The following is a 13022-nucleotide window of genomic DNA, read 5'->3' on the forward strand; positions in this document are numbered from 1 at the left end:
TAACAAACTGAGCTAATAACAGCTAACAAACTGAGCTAACGTTAACTAACAGTAGCTAACAAACTGAGCTAACATGAGCTAACAGCAGCTAACAAACTGAGCTAACATTAGCTAACAACAACTAACAAACTGAGCTAATAACAGCTAACAAACTGAGCTAACAGCTAACAAACTGAGGTAACAGTAGCTAACAAACTGAGCTAACGTTAACTAACAGTAGCTAACAAACTGAGCTAACATGAGCTAACAGCAGCTAACAAACTGAGCTAACAGCTAACAAACTGAGCTACCATTAGCTAACAGCAGCTAACAAACTGAGCTAACGTTATCTAACAGTAGCTAACAAACTGAGCTAACGTTATCTAACAGCAGCTAACAAACTGAGCTAACGTTAGCTAACAGCTACAGTTGGTAGCAGTTCACTGTCCATCAGGAGACTCTGAGGTTAAACTGTAACTTTAAGCTAAGCTAATGTTAGCATTTCAAACCCCTTCATTTCTGTGACTTTGTGACGCGGTCGTGCTGAACGTGTTTCACCTTTGACCTCTCTCAGACGCCGTGTCCTCTCTGACTGTTGACATGCCGTGTTCACTGTTAGACTGAGGATGCGTGTTCGTCTCCTTCTGTCAGGCTCGCTGTGAACGCCGCGCTGTACGGCAGCCAACGTGGCCTCGCCAGCACAGCACACGATTAGATACACAAACACAGACTACACACACACACACACACACGCCTCTCCCACTCTTAACCTCTTCATAAACACCGTTAGAGCATGTGGAGCTGGCGCGCTACAATAAACGCTATGAAACCGCATGAACGGCAAAATAAATATCACCACAGGGTGGCCTGCAAACGTCTGAGAGGCTGGTTTCACACCGACGACGGCAGGAGAGGGAAGGAGTGTGCAACCGGAACACATCGACCAGCCACCAAGCAATACACAACCAATAATCAATCAGTATGATCCATCAACTGTCAGCGCTGTTAGTTTACTGTTAGATCACAGCAAGAGATGAACCGCTGCTAAGCTAACGTTAGCTTCTGTTAGCTCTGTTAACTAGCTTCTGTTAGCTCTGTTAACTAACTTCTGTTAGCTCTGTTAACTAGCTCCTGTTAGCTCTGTTAACTAGCTCCTGTTAGCTCCTGTTAGCTCTGTTAACTAGCTTCTGTTAGCTCCTGTTAGCTCTGTTAACTAGCTTTTGTTAGCTCTGTTAACTAGCTTCTGTTAGCTCTGTTAACTAGCTCCTGTTAGCTTCTGTTAGCTCTGTTAACTAGCTCCTGTTAGCTCCTGTTAGCTCTGTTAACTTGCATTAGCGCCTGTTCTATTAGCTAGCTCCCCTTAACAAGCGTTATTTTAATGTTAGACGAGCGTTAATTTAATGTTAGACGAGCGTTATTTTAATGTTAGACGAGCGTTAATTTAATGTTAGACGAGCGTTATTTTAATGTTAGACGAGCGTTAATTTAATGTTAGACGAGCGTTATTTTAATGTTAGACGAGCGTTAATTTAATGTTAGACGAGCGTTATTTTAGTGTTAGACGAGCGTTAGACGAGCGTTATTTTAGTGTTAGACGAGCGTTAGATGAGCGTTATTTTAGTGTTAGACGAGCGTTATTTTAGTGTTAGATGAGTGTTATTTTAGTGTTAGACGAGCGTTAGATGAGCGTTATTTAAGTGTTAGACGAGCGTTGTTGATTCACCATCTGCCTTGTGTGTACTTCCAGCCGTTACCATGGTAACTAGCCAGTTTCCTGCCTCCTGATGATGTTGAACATGTCTGCTGACATGTCTTCATGCGTGATGCAGAGCAGCTGGCTCGCGGTGCGTCCAGACTGAATCTCTAATCATGTGAAAGCAGCTTGAAGCCCTGAAGCCAAACGCGTCTCCGAGCTGACGGCTGGCCGGTGCAGGCCTCTCCACACTTCTTATTCCACAGATTAAACCAGAGCGAAGTTCTGTCGACACGTGAAGCCGGTCACGATCTCTGACTTTGTTCTACATCCATAACTTCTCTGTGAGCCGACACGCTGATGTTTACCGTGTTATGTTCACCACGATATCACGGCCGCGATGCAGTTTTGGTCCACGCGACTTCAAACCCATCAGGAGCATTTTGTCCTGGTGTTTTATTCTGAAAATCAAACAGATTTTCTATCTGTCTGACTTCCTGTCAGCTCGAGCTGCTCACAGCGTCGCGTTAGCGCGTTAGCAGACTCGTGGCAGCGTTACACAACAATAAAAACACAAACTAAGAAAAAACAAATTAATAAATAAATTAATAGCAGAAAAATTTAAAAAATAGTGAGTGTAAGTAATAAAACAATGATTAGTTGTTGCATTTTTTCACCAGGTTACTGACGTAAAAATGTGGAATGAATGCTGAATAAAATAAAGATTTAACTTCTTTACTTTCTCTCATGTTCCAGTGAGGATGTTCATACTGTCGGTTAAATAAGCTAAGCTGTGGTCATGTGTAGCTCTCAGACATGACGGAGCTTTAAATAGACGAGTGGGCGGACAGAACAAAGTGTGAGACGGCTGACGTACACGACACGCACCATAACCTGCTGAGTCACCGGGAGTCTCCTCGTCCCGTCTTATTTAAGGTGGACATCACCTATAATTTCACCCGCTGTAGATCCAGGCCCCTCACACCATCTGGACTGTGGGCCGCGGTGTTACGGTGCTGCACGTCACCGCAGTTTATTTCAGGCTTCTTCCTGGTTTGAGCGAGCAGTGAGGTGAGCAGGCAGATCAAAAGGCCGTGTCCACGATCCGGTTCTGAAGACAGCCAGGACGAGCCTGCAGAGGGAGACATGAAGACATGAAGACACAAAGAAACTGTCTAAAACCTAGACGTAGTCTCCGTGACGTCCCCGCAGACTGTCTAAAACCAGGACGTAGTCTCCGTGACGTCCCCGCAGACTGCCTTAAACCTGGACGTAGTCTCCGTGACGTCCCCGCAGACTGTTTAAAACCTGGACGTAGTCTCCGTGACGTCCCCGCAGACTGTCTAAAACCTGGACGTAGTCTCTGAGACGACTAGTTTGGAGCCAGTTGTCCACAGATCCACCTCTAAAGTTCTTCCATGATGCAGAGAAACTGTCCTCAGACAGACAGACTTCCTCTGGATGGCACTTTTTAACTTCCATCCCGTCTTTGTTGCATAACAGTGATGAAGAAATGAAACGCAGCGTTCTGGTTACATCCGGCCACATCCACTCTTCGTTAGCCGACCTTTAACCTCATTAAAGGGTTCCATCTCTGGTTTGTGTAACTGAACCGCAGCTCTTTTGCCTCTGTCAGCTGAAATGTGACCATGTCCTGATAATATAATTTCATAATAATGTTTTCCAGCTTGATTTTCCAACATATTGTGTGCATCTTCTTTACTCAAAGCTACATTTTTATAACCCTCAAAGAAAACAGAGAGCTGCAGCTTAAAGCCCTCTGCTGACAACGCCAAGAGATCCACCAACATCCAGCAGAGTCACTGGAATATGTTATTATCCAACTACTGTATGAGAGACAAAGACCAGTCAGTCTCCATCAGTCCCCATGTCCAAATGTCCAACGTCACAGCAGAAATAAACATGTTTACAGCCTGGTACAAAAAACAGTCTCTGTAGCTAATTTCCCCGTTCATGACAACTGTACTGAGGGTGAATTTATATACAACTCACCTGTTCACATTATATTAAGGCTTAAAGTTATGCAGGATTAAGAGCGTGGACGCTTTGACTGACAGGTGGGTGTCGCCTCGGAGACTACGTCCAGGTTTTAGACGGTCTGCAGGGACGTCTCAGAGACTACGTCCAGGTTTTAGACAGTCTGGAGGTCTTCAGGACGTGTGAAGCCCCTGATCTGGTTGGACGTCCTGTAGGCAGCGAGCAGGTGAACTCTGCAGGTGAGTCCAAACGCTGTCGAGCTTCCTTTGTGATGCGTTCAGGGTCCATGTGAGGTTCAGCCTCACGCTGACCTCTGTCACATTCACACACTGTTTGGGGTTCAAGGACACGTCGACATGCAGACTGGAGGAGCCGGGGATCGAACCGACGACCATCTGATTAGTGGACGAGCTCCTGAGCTGGTGAAGGAGCTGTGTGTGTGTGTGTGTGTGTGTGTGTGTGTGACGCTTAGTTATTGTATCAAACTGTGAGTCAGACCAGATCAGACTAAGACTGAGCTGAGACTCATGGTGACAGCGAGACCTGCTGCAGATACATATTTCTATATTCAGAGCTGTGACTGATATCAGACCTGTGTACGAGTTTGTTTTCACTGCACATGCACTCATAATAATATTATTCCTGTGTGTGTGTGTGTGTGTGTGTGTGTGTGTGTGTGTGTACACCAGTGTGTGAAGGCCAACTACAACAAGCGAAGCAGTGAATGTTGTCAGAAAATGTAAATGCAGCCTTGGGAGTGACTTTCTTTACTAAAAATCATTACAGGAGCTGAGTGTGTGTGTGTGTGTGTGTGTGTGTGTGTGAGTGTGTGAGAGCGTGTGTGAGTGTGTGTGAGAGAGCGTGTGTGTGTGTGAGAGAGTGTGTGTGTGTGTGTGTGTGTGTGTGTGTGTGTGTGTGTGTTTACTCGTATAATTTCTCCCCTTTCCTCTCGGTGTTTTTCGAGCCCTTTGAGGTCATAAATCAAATAATCTGGCTGTAAATAACAGAGAGTTTATCTTGGTGTGCTCGCGGCTCGTCGTGGATTTACGCTCACACGAAGTCATTCATAACCAGCAGGAAGCTTTTTTTTCTTCTTCTATGGTTTTTAAAAGCTTTTCCCACAATCCACCATGTTTCCTGGTGTTTCTCTAAGCCCGAGTTCATTCAGTTTAAACATCACTCACTCCGAGCTGAGTTACCGGAGCCGCTTTGCTCTGCGCTGGACGTCGGTCGTTTCCTTTGTCGAGGACGTTCATCAATATTTCGTTGACTGACTTGAACTGTGAAGCTCGGGGGCCACATTTACTGCAGGAAGTGACATCACTGTGTACGCGGACTGCTATATGTTGAATATATAACATAACTCTGTGTTTACCCAGCGGGCTCGGGTTTCACGCGAAAGGGCCACGTGCAATAAAAAAGTAACAAAACATTACCTGTGCTCTGTTCACGTCCCAATATGAGCGGCGCCGGGGTTCAACCGACAGACGACACCGCCGCAAACGCTCCCACAGGAAGTGGTTCTGTTTCTGAAACACAGGAAGTTCTGGTGTTGGTACCACAGTGGTCTCAGGTTCAGTACAGCTCCCCGGTGACGTATTATCGATGTTTAAACCGTTAAAATCACATGAATGAAATATTAAAGCAGAGTCATGCAGAAGTGTTCAGAAACACAAATATATCACGTTACAGTCGAATGACTGACTCAAACTGTCCGTTAAGACTCGGCCCAGCTCAACCCGCCAGAACCTACAGACCTGAATCTGCAGTCACCCAAAACCAGAAGCAGAAATATCCATCAGCACGTTGATATCTATGATTTTATTTTGGCGGGTCCCAGGAAGCTGTGAGATTGTATCATGAGGGAGATCCTGATCCAACAGTCTGCGGGGACGTCACGGAGACTACGTCCAGGTTTTAGACAGTCTGCGGGGACGTCACGGAGACTACGTCCAGGTTTTAATACATCCGGCGGGGACGTCACGGAGACTACGTTTAGTTTTAGGACAGCTACGGGACGCCACGGAGACCACGTCCAGTTTGAACAGTCTGCGGGGACATCACGAGACCACGTCCAGGTGGACAGTCTGCGGGGACGTCACAGAGACTAACGTCCAGTTTTGATACAGTCCTGGCAGACGTCACAGAGACTCCGTCCGGTTTTTAGACAGTCTGCAGGACGTCACGGAGACTACGTCCAGGTTTTAGACAGTCTGCGGGGACATCACAGAGACATACGTCCAGTTTTAGCAGTCTGCGGGCGTCACGGAAGTACGTCCAGGTTTTAGACAGCTGCACGTCACGGAGACTACGTCCAGGTTTTAGACAGTCTGCGGGGGACGTCACGGAGACTACGTCCAGGTTTTAGACAGTCTGCGGGGACGTCACAGAGACTACGTCCAGGTTTTTAGACAGTCTGCGGGACTTCACGGAGACTACGTCCAGTTTTAGAAGTCTGCGGGACTCACGGAGACTACGTCCAGGTTTTGACAGTTCGTTTACTGTGTGCAGGTTTCGTGGATGTCTCAGCTCCGTCAGCTCTTTGGATGGATTCTGTCGTCTTTTCGTCTGCTCTTAATCTCTAGATGTTTCCCTCATCCTCCTTCCTCTTTCACAGTTATCAGTCCCTCTTTTCTTTTTCCCTGTCCTCTCTCGTCTCTCTCTTATACGCTGACACCTGACGGGTGACGGGTGGACGGGTGGGACGGCTCCTGCGATCCTGGCTGACATTGTCGTCATTAAGTAAACAGTTGTTTCTCTCTGCGAGGTGCTGCGCAACACGGCCGCCGCCAAGAAGAAAAAATACTCTGGTCTCCGAAGCCAATTTCCTACAGCAGAGTTTTCCTCGAACATTCGCTCTGAAGTCCCCTCGCCTCACCCCTGCCCGTGGGAAAGAAAGAGGGTTTTATGGATGATTTTGGCGAGGGGGGACTTTGATTGGCGGTTGTTATTTGTCAGTGTGGACAGACTTTGTGACTTTGACAGCTTGTTTGTTTCGGCGCTAACAGTCTGCACATGGTCAGCACATATTTGTTTGTGTGACAAACAGGGAGGCTGAAGGAAATCATGATCAGGACGTGTGGCCGGAGACGCTCAGGACCGATATCGCACCACCTCAGAGACAATCAGGCAACATCCCCAGCCACAAACGACGCTTCAATACACAGGCAGCAACTATTTTTCACTGATTCTGGTGAAACTGGATCAATTATGGAGGAAATGTTTTCTGGTTTTCCCTCTGATGTCCTCCGGCTGCTCCGCTCAACCTCTGTGATTACAGAGTTTATGAGGGACAGTGAAGTAACCTGCTGCAACTGTAGCTGCTGTTAGCTCATGTTACTCAGTCTGTATTAGCTGCTGTTAGCTCATGTTAGCGCAGTCTGTTTAGCTGCTGTTAGATCATGTTAGTCCAGTTTTGTAGCGCTGTTAGCCATGTTCGGCAAGTCGTTAGCACATGTTAGCTCATGTTAGCTCAGTTTGTAGCTGCTGTTAGGCTCATGTTAGCTCAGTTTTTAGCTCTTTAGCTCATGTTAGCTCTCTGTTAGCTCAGTTGTTAGCTCATGTAGCCAGTTTGTGAGCTGTTAGCTCATGTTTAGGCTCATTTGTTAGCTGCTGGTTAGCTCATGTTAGCTCAGTTTGTTAACTGCTTTAGCTAATGTATAGCGTCCTGTATGTCTTAGTCTGTTAGCGCACCTCAGGGGGGTGCTCAGTCTGAGCTCAGTTGGTTACTCATGGTAGCTCAGTTTGTGCTCTTTGCTCCTGGCAGTTGTTAGCTGCTTTAGCTCAGTTTGGCTGCGTTAGTAGTTAGCTCGTTGTTAGCATTGTTAGCTCATATGTTAGCTCGCCTTAGCTCCTGTGTTAGCTCAGTCTGATTAGACTTCTGGTTGCTCAGTAGTGTTTAGCTGCTGTTAGCTCAGTCTGTTAGCTGCTGTTAGCTGCTGTTAGCTCATGTTAGCTCAGTCTGTTAGCTGCTGTTAGCTCAGTCTGTTAGCTGCTGTTAGCTGCTGTTAGCTCATGTTAGCTCAGTCTGTTAGCTGCTGTTTTACATTTTCCTGTACGGTGACGATTCGTCTGTGACGTCTGATAAAAATAAATTCCTAAAATAATTTCAGGATGAATCATCGACGTGCACGGCGACTCGAGCAGTTTCGTCCTCTGAGCGTCTGCAGGCGTCCGTGTGGACGTCAGAGTGTTTACAGACAGAAGTGGTCGGTCTTGAACTGATTAGCTCGTGAGTTCGATCTCTCGTCCGCCTCACCTTTGTTTCTGCTCAAACTGTTTCTGGGAAGAGCGAAGAGGCGCTGAGTCAGCAACAGGAAATCAATAACAACAGTCCAACGGCAGCCGGGTGGTCCACCACACCTTGTCATCACGCAGGGAAACACTGCTGCTCGTCTCACACACACACACACACACACACACACACACACACACACTCCAGTTTACTGCTCATTGTCCAGGTTTTAAGTGTGTTTGACAGCAGGGCCGGATTACACCGCGATTGTCTTTCTTGGCATCTCCGCCCCGTAATAATATTATGACACGTTTATCAAAACACTGGAACACACACACACACACACACACACACACATCATGAATGCATGGAGGTCGTCCACGCTGAACATTTTATTCATTCCTGACGTGCGACTCGATTCACGTCAACTCAGACTGATGATTCCTGCTGCCTCACATCGTAACCACACATAGAACATCTACGGAGACGCATCTCGGTTGCAGATGAAAACTAATTAGCAATTATCCACAAAATGCTGAGCGTGATGAGTCGGAGCGACAGAGCTCTGTCGTGGTTACGACGTGAGGCTCCAATAATGTGACACGATGTGACGTGAGATAAAGCTCTGAAATATGAATCACATGTTGTGGACGTGAATAATGTGAAAATTACATTCCTCCGCACGAGGGTTTGATTTTTGTCCACGAGGAGACGACGAAGCCAAACACAATGAAGCAGGAAAAAAAGCCTGAGAGGGAAAGTTTGGTTATTTAACGAGAGGTCGTGTCAGGATCTGAAAGACTGAAGAAGACCAGCAAGAAGACTGTCCCGCTGTGGACGGAGACAACAACCAAACACATTCAGTCTGAGCGGAGACAGACTGTCTAAAACCTGGACGTAGTCTTCGTGACGTCCACACAGACTGTCTAAAACCTGGACGTAGTCTTTGTGACGTCCCTGCAGACTGTCTAAAACCTGGATGTAGTCTCCGTGACGTCCCCGCAGACTGTCTAAAACCTGGACGTAGTCTCCGTGACGTCCCAAAACTGTTTTTTGTACCAGGCTGTAAACATGTTTATTTCTGCTGTGAAGTTGGACATTTGGACATGGGGACTTATGGAGACTGACTCACTTCTGGAGCCAGCCTCAGGTGGACGTTAGAGGAAGTGCAGCTTTTGGTTCACTTCACAGTCTCAGAGGTTGCCTCTTGGTTCATCGTTGCCTTGATCGTCTAGTTTTCTGTGTCTAGTCTTGTGTCTTCTCTGAACTGGCGCCGTGTTCTGGATCAGTACTTCATGCAACCACACTTCAAATAACCTGAACTCCGCCGTCACAAAAAAACAAGTCATGACTCAACTTCAGATCAGAGTCACAGGAGAGACAAAGACATGTTTTGAAATCCTCGGTTCAAACATTAAGACATGTCAAAGTTGACCCGGTTGGTTTAGGATTCGTCATGGTTACAGTCCTCTGAAGTTTGAACAGGCTCTGCTCGACAAAGCCAAATTACTCATTCCTGTTTCACATGCTGCCTGAAGCCAAACAACCATCACAGACTGCAGAGACAAACCCGACAGGAAGAGGTCACGACTGGATGGAAAGTCCAGTGATCACATGTTCACTCACAGTTTAAACCTCATCATCATCTTCATCACGTCAAACTGAATCCACTGTCAGTGTCATCCAAGTATGAAGACGTCCCAAAGACAATCCAACAATGTATTACTTCAGTAATCTCCAATAATCAACCAGCCAACCAACCAAAGCAACTCAAGCAAGCAACCAACCAAAGCAACTCAAGCAACCAACTGAAGCAAGCAAGCAAGCAACTGAAGCAACCAACCAACCAAAGCAACTCAAGCAAGCAACCAACTGAAGCAACCAACCAACCAAAGCAACTCAACCAACGAACCAACTGAAGCAAGCAACCAACTAACTCCAGCAAGCAAGCAACCAATTCAAGCAACTGAAGCAACTAGCAAGCAACTCCAACTCTCAAGTCTCTCTCCCAGCCACACCTACAGGTGTATATGTTAGTCACGTGACTAATTGGATTAAACCATTTTGCAGGTTTCTAAATAAACAATAAACATTTTCATAAATCAGAAATGAAAACACAAACACTGGTTTACTCCACTGGCTTGTATGTCATGACTGGAGGTGAGCGGTGGAACATTGATGGACTGGAAGATGGATTGTTTGTCTGGTCTGGTGGTTTTGAAGGAATCTTTGAGGTCTTACTAAAAGTGTTTGATGTTTTTAGGTGGTTAAAATACATTTTTGTGTTTCCCGTCCATGGCAGGTCATTGTTCAGCTTCCTGTCTGTGCTCCTGACTGGCCTGCCACGCCTACAGAGTCTTAAAATGTTTATGAAGCAGATTTTTGGAGTTAATTTTCACTCTTTCACGCTTCATGAAAATCTTTGATATCGTATCTTCATTTTCAGTGCGTGAAGCCACGTTTCCGGAGGCGTTCAAGAACAGAAATATCTGTTTCTAGCAGTGGAAAAACAGGATGTACGTGCTGGAAGCTCCAATCCAGACTATCCACGACTTTCTCTGAGAGAAACAGAGGAGCATTTCTGTGGCAACCGACGGAGCACAAACTCATTTCATCTTACTCTTCAAACCAAAGAATGCTGCTGCCTCCGAGCCTCTGTTTTGAATTGTTCCACTTGTGTTTTCATTGGAAACAAATGGCAGTGTTTTGTTTGGGTAGAAGTCAAGGGGTCATATTCAGTAGGAATCAACAACAGAGAATGTTCTGAAACCACAGACAGGCGATCCAACATTACTGAGAAAGCGAGCAGCGATCGGCGTTTCAAAGACGAGCGTGTGTGACTGTGGATAATCAACATGTATGTCAAGTCTTCAGCAACATCTGCTCCGTCCGCGCTTAACTCGAGTTGCTCCGAAACAAATTCAATCAATCTGTTGATGTGACACGAGATCTCTAAATACTCGAACTCAAAGTCCAACTGAAAGTTCGACTGTGGCAGAGTGAAAGGAAACGATTTCTGAGATTTAGTCGACAACTTTGCTAACAGCCGAACATCAACCAGGTCACCAGCAGCCAATCATCAACCAGGTCCCGAGCAGCCAATCATCAACCAGGTCACCAGCTACTAATCTATGTGAAGTTCCTGTCAAGTTCCCACGCCCCAGGTCTGAGACGAGGTCCGGGCTTTCTCTTCTTAGCTTCCTCCGTCAGCGTCCTCTTCACTATCTTCTCCTCTGCCATCATGTCCATAGAAGCTGCTGACCTCTTCTTCTTCTTCCCGCCTGTGGTACAAACACTAACACTCCCCCGGTGCTCTGAGCTCACAGTCCGGACTCTGTTAGCCCGGCTAACAGACTGAGCTAACATGAGCTAACAGCAGCTACAGCTGTCAGAAGAAGAGTTGAATCTAGAGACCAAAAAAACTCTCCATAGGACTCTATACGATCGTCAGTGGAGTCTCCCCCTGCTGGACATGAGACAGAATGCATCTTAAATCTGCTCCTGTCTCACTTCCTGTGTCTCCCCCTCCACCCTCACCCCCGTCCTCACCCCCGTCCTCACCCCCGTCCTCCCTCTCGAAGCCTCCGGGTGAAAGAGCTCCTTTCTTCGGGCGTCTCTCGTGCAGCTGCCGCCTCCGGTAAACACCTCGGGGCTCTCGTGGCCCGTCCAAACAAAGACGGCGGTTATGTGTTGGCTTGGCTTTTCTGCAGCCTGGCAGCAGGTTAGAGAGTCTGCGGCGTAATCAAAACATCACAGGTTCAATCCTCGCAGAGTGTTTACACGCTCGCTGACTGTGCCACTGTGCACCGCAACCTCTGTGTGCAGAGTTTCAATCATTACCACCTTCACACGTTAATACTGAAAATAAACAGACAGGTGAGCTCCAACAGGTGAGCTCCACCATGTGACCTCCAACAGGTGACCTCCACCATGGGACCTCCAACAGGTGAGCTCCAACAGGTGACCTCCAACAGGTGAGCTCCAACAGGTGACCTCCGCCATGTGACCTCCAACAGGTGAGCTCTGCCAGGTGACCTCCACCAGGTGACCTCCGCCAGGTGACCTCCAACAGGTGACCTCCGCCAGGTGACCTCCACCAGGTGACCTCCACCATGTGACCTCCAACAGGTGAGCTCCGCCATGTGACCTCCAACAGGTGAGCTCTGCCAGGTGACCTCCGCCAGGTCACCTCCAACAGGTGACCTCCAACAGGTGACCTCCGCCAGGTGAGCTCCAACAGGTGATCTCCAACAGGTGACCTCTGCCAGGTGACCTCCGCCAGGTCACCTCCAACAGGTGACCTCCATAAGGGGACCTCCACCATGTGACCTCCAACAGGTGACCTCCGCCAGGTGAGCTCCAACAGGTGAACTCCGCCAGGTGACTTCCGCCAGGTGACCTCCAACAGGTGACCTCCACCAGGTGACCTCCCCTAGGTGACCTCCGTCATGTGACCTCCAACAGGTGAGCTCCGCCAGGTGACCTCCACCAGGTGACCTCCAACAGGTGACCTCCAACAGGTGAGCTCCAACAGGTGACCTCCGCCAGGTGACCTCCGCCAGGTGACCTCCAACAGGTGAGCTCCAACAGGTGACCTCCGCCAGGTCACCTCCAACAGGTGACCTCTGCCAGGTGACCTCCAACAGGTGACCTCCGCCAGGTGACCTCCCCTAGGTGACCTCCGTCATGTGACCTCCAACAGGTGAGCTCCGCCAGGTGACCTCCACCAGGTCACCTCCGCCAGGTGACCTCCAACAGGTGACCTCCGCCAGGTGACCTCCAACATGTGACCTCCAACAGGTGACCTCCAACAGGTGCCCTCCGCCAGGTGACCTCCAACAGGTGACCTCCGCCAGGTGACCTCCAACAGGTGACCTCCAACAGGTGACCTCCAACAGGTGCTCACACAGAAACACTCAGTTATTTTACTTTGCTACTGCAGAAGTCGTTCTGCATCACTTCAGACTGATTCTTGGTATCTTTGTAGACGATGGTTTCTCTTTATAATCAGCTTTGTTTCTTTGTTGTTGCTTTGTCTCTTTGTTGTTGCTTTGTCTCTCATTTCTGTAGTTTTGCATCTTTCAGTGACTCTTTGCAGGTGAAGCTGAACTCTCAGAT

The 13022-nt window shown here is 47.8% G+C and overlaps 1 long non-coding RNA gene across 1 annotated transcript; it reads right to left on the minus strand.

The window, feature by feature from the left end:
* Positions 1-2361: 2361 nt before the first annotated feature.
* Positions 2362-8030, minus strand: LOC113745934 (uncharacterized). Its single transcript, XR_003462515.1, has 3 exons — positions 7929-8030; positions 5107-5199; positions 2362-2804 (listed from the first exon to the last, which is right to left on the minus strand). It is a non-coding gene; the product is annotated as an uncharacterized LOC113745934 (long non-coding RNA).
* Positions 8031-13022: the final 4992 nt, after the last annotated feature.

The sequence above is a fragment of the Larimichthys crocea genome, chromosome VI (genome assembly GCF_000972845.2).
Source record: "Larimichthys crocea isolate SSNF chromosome VI, L_crocea_2.0, whole genome shotgun sequence".
NCBI classification, from domain to species: domain Eukaryota; kingdom Metazoa; phylum Chordata; class Actinopteri; family Sciaenidae; genus Larimichthys; species Larimichthys crocea.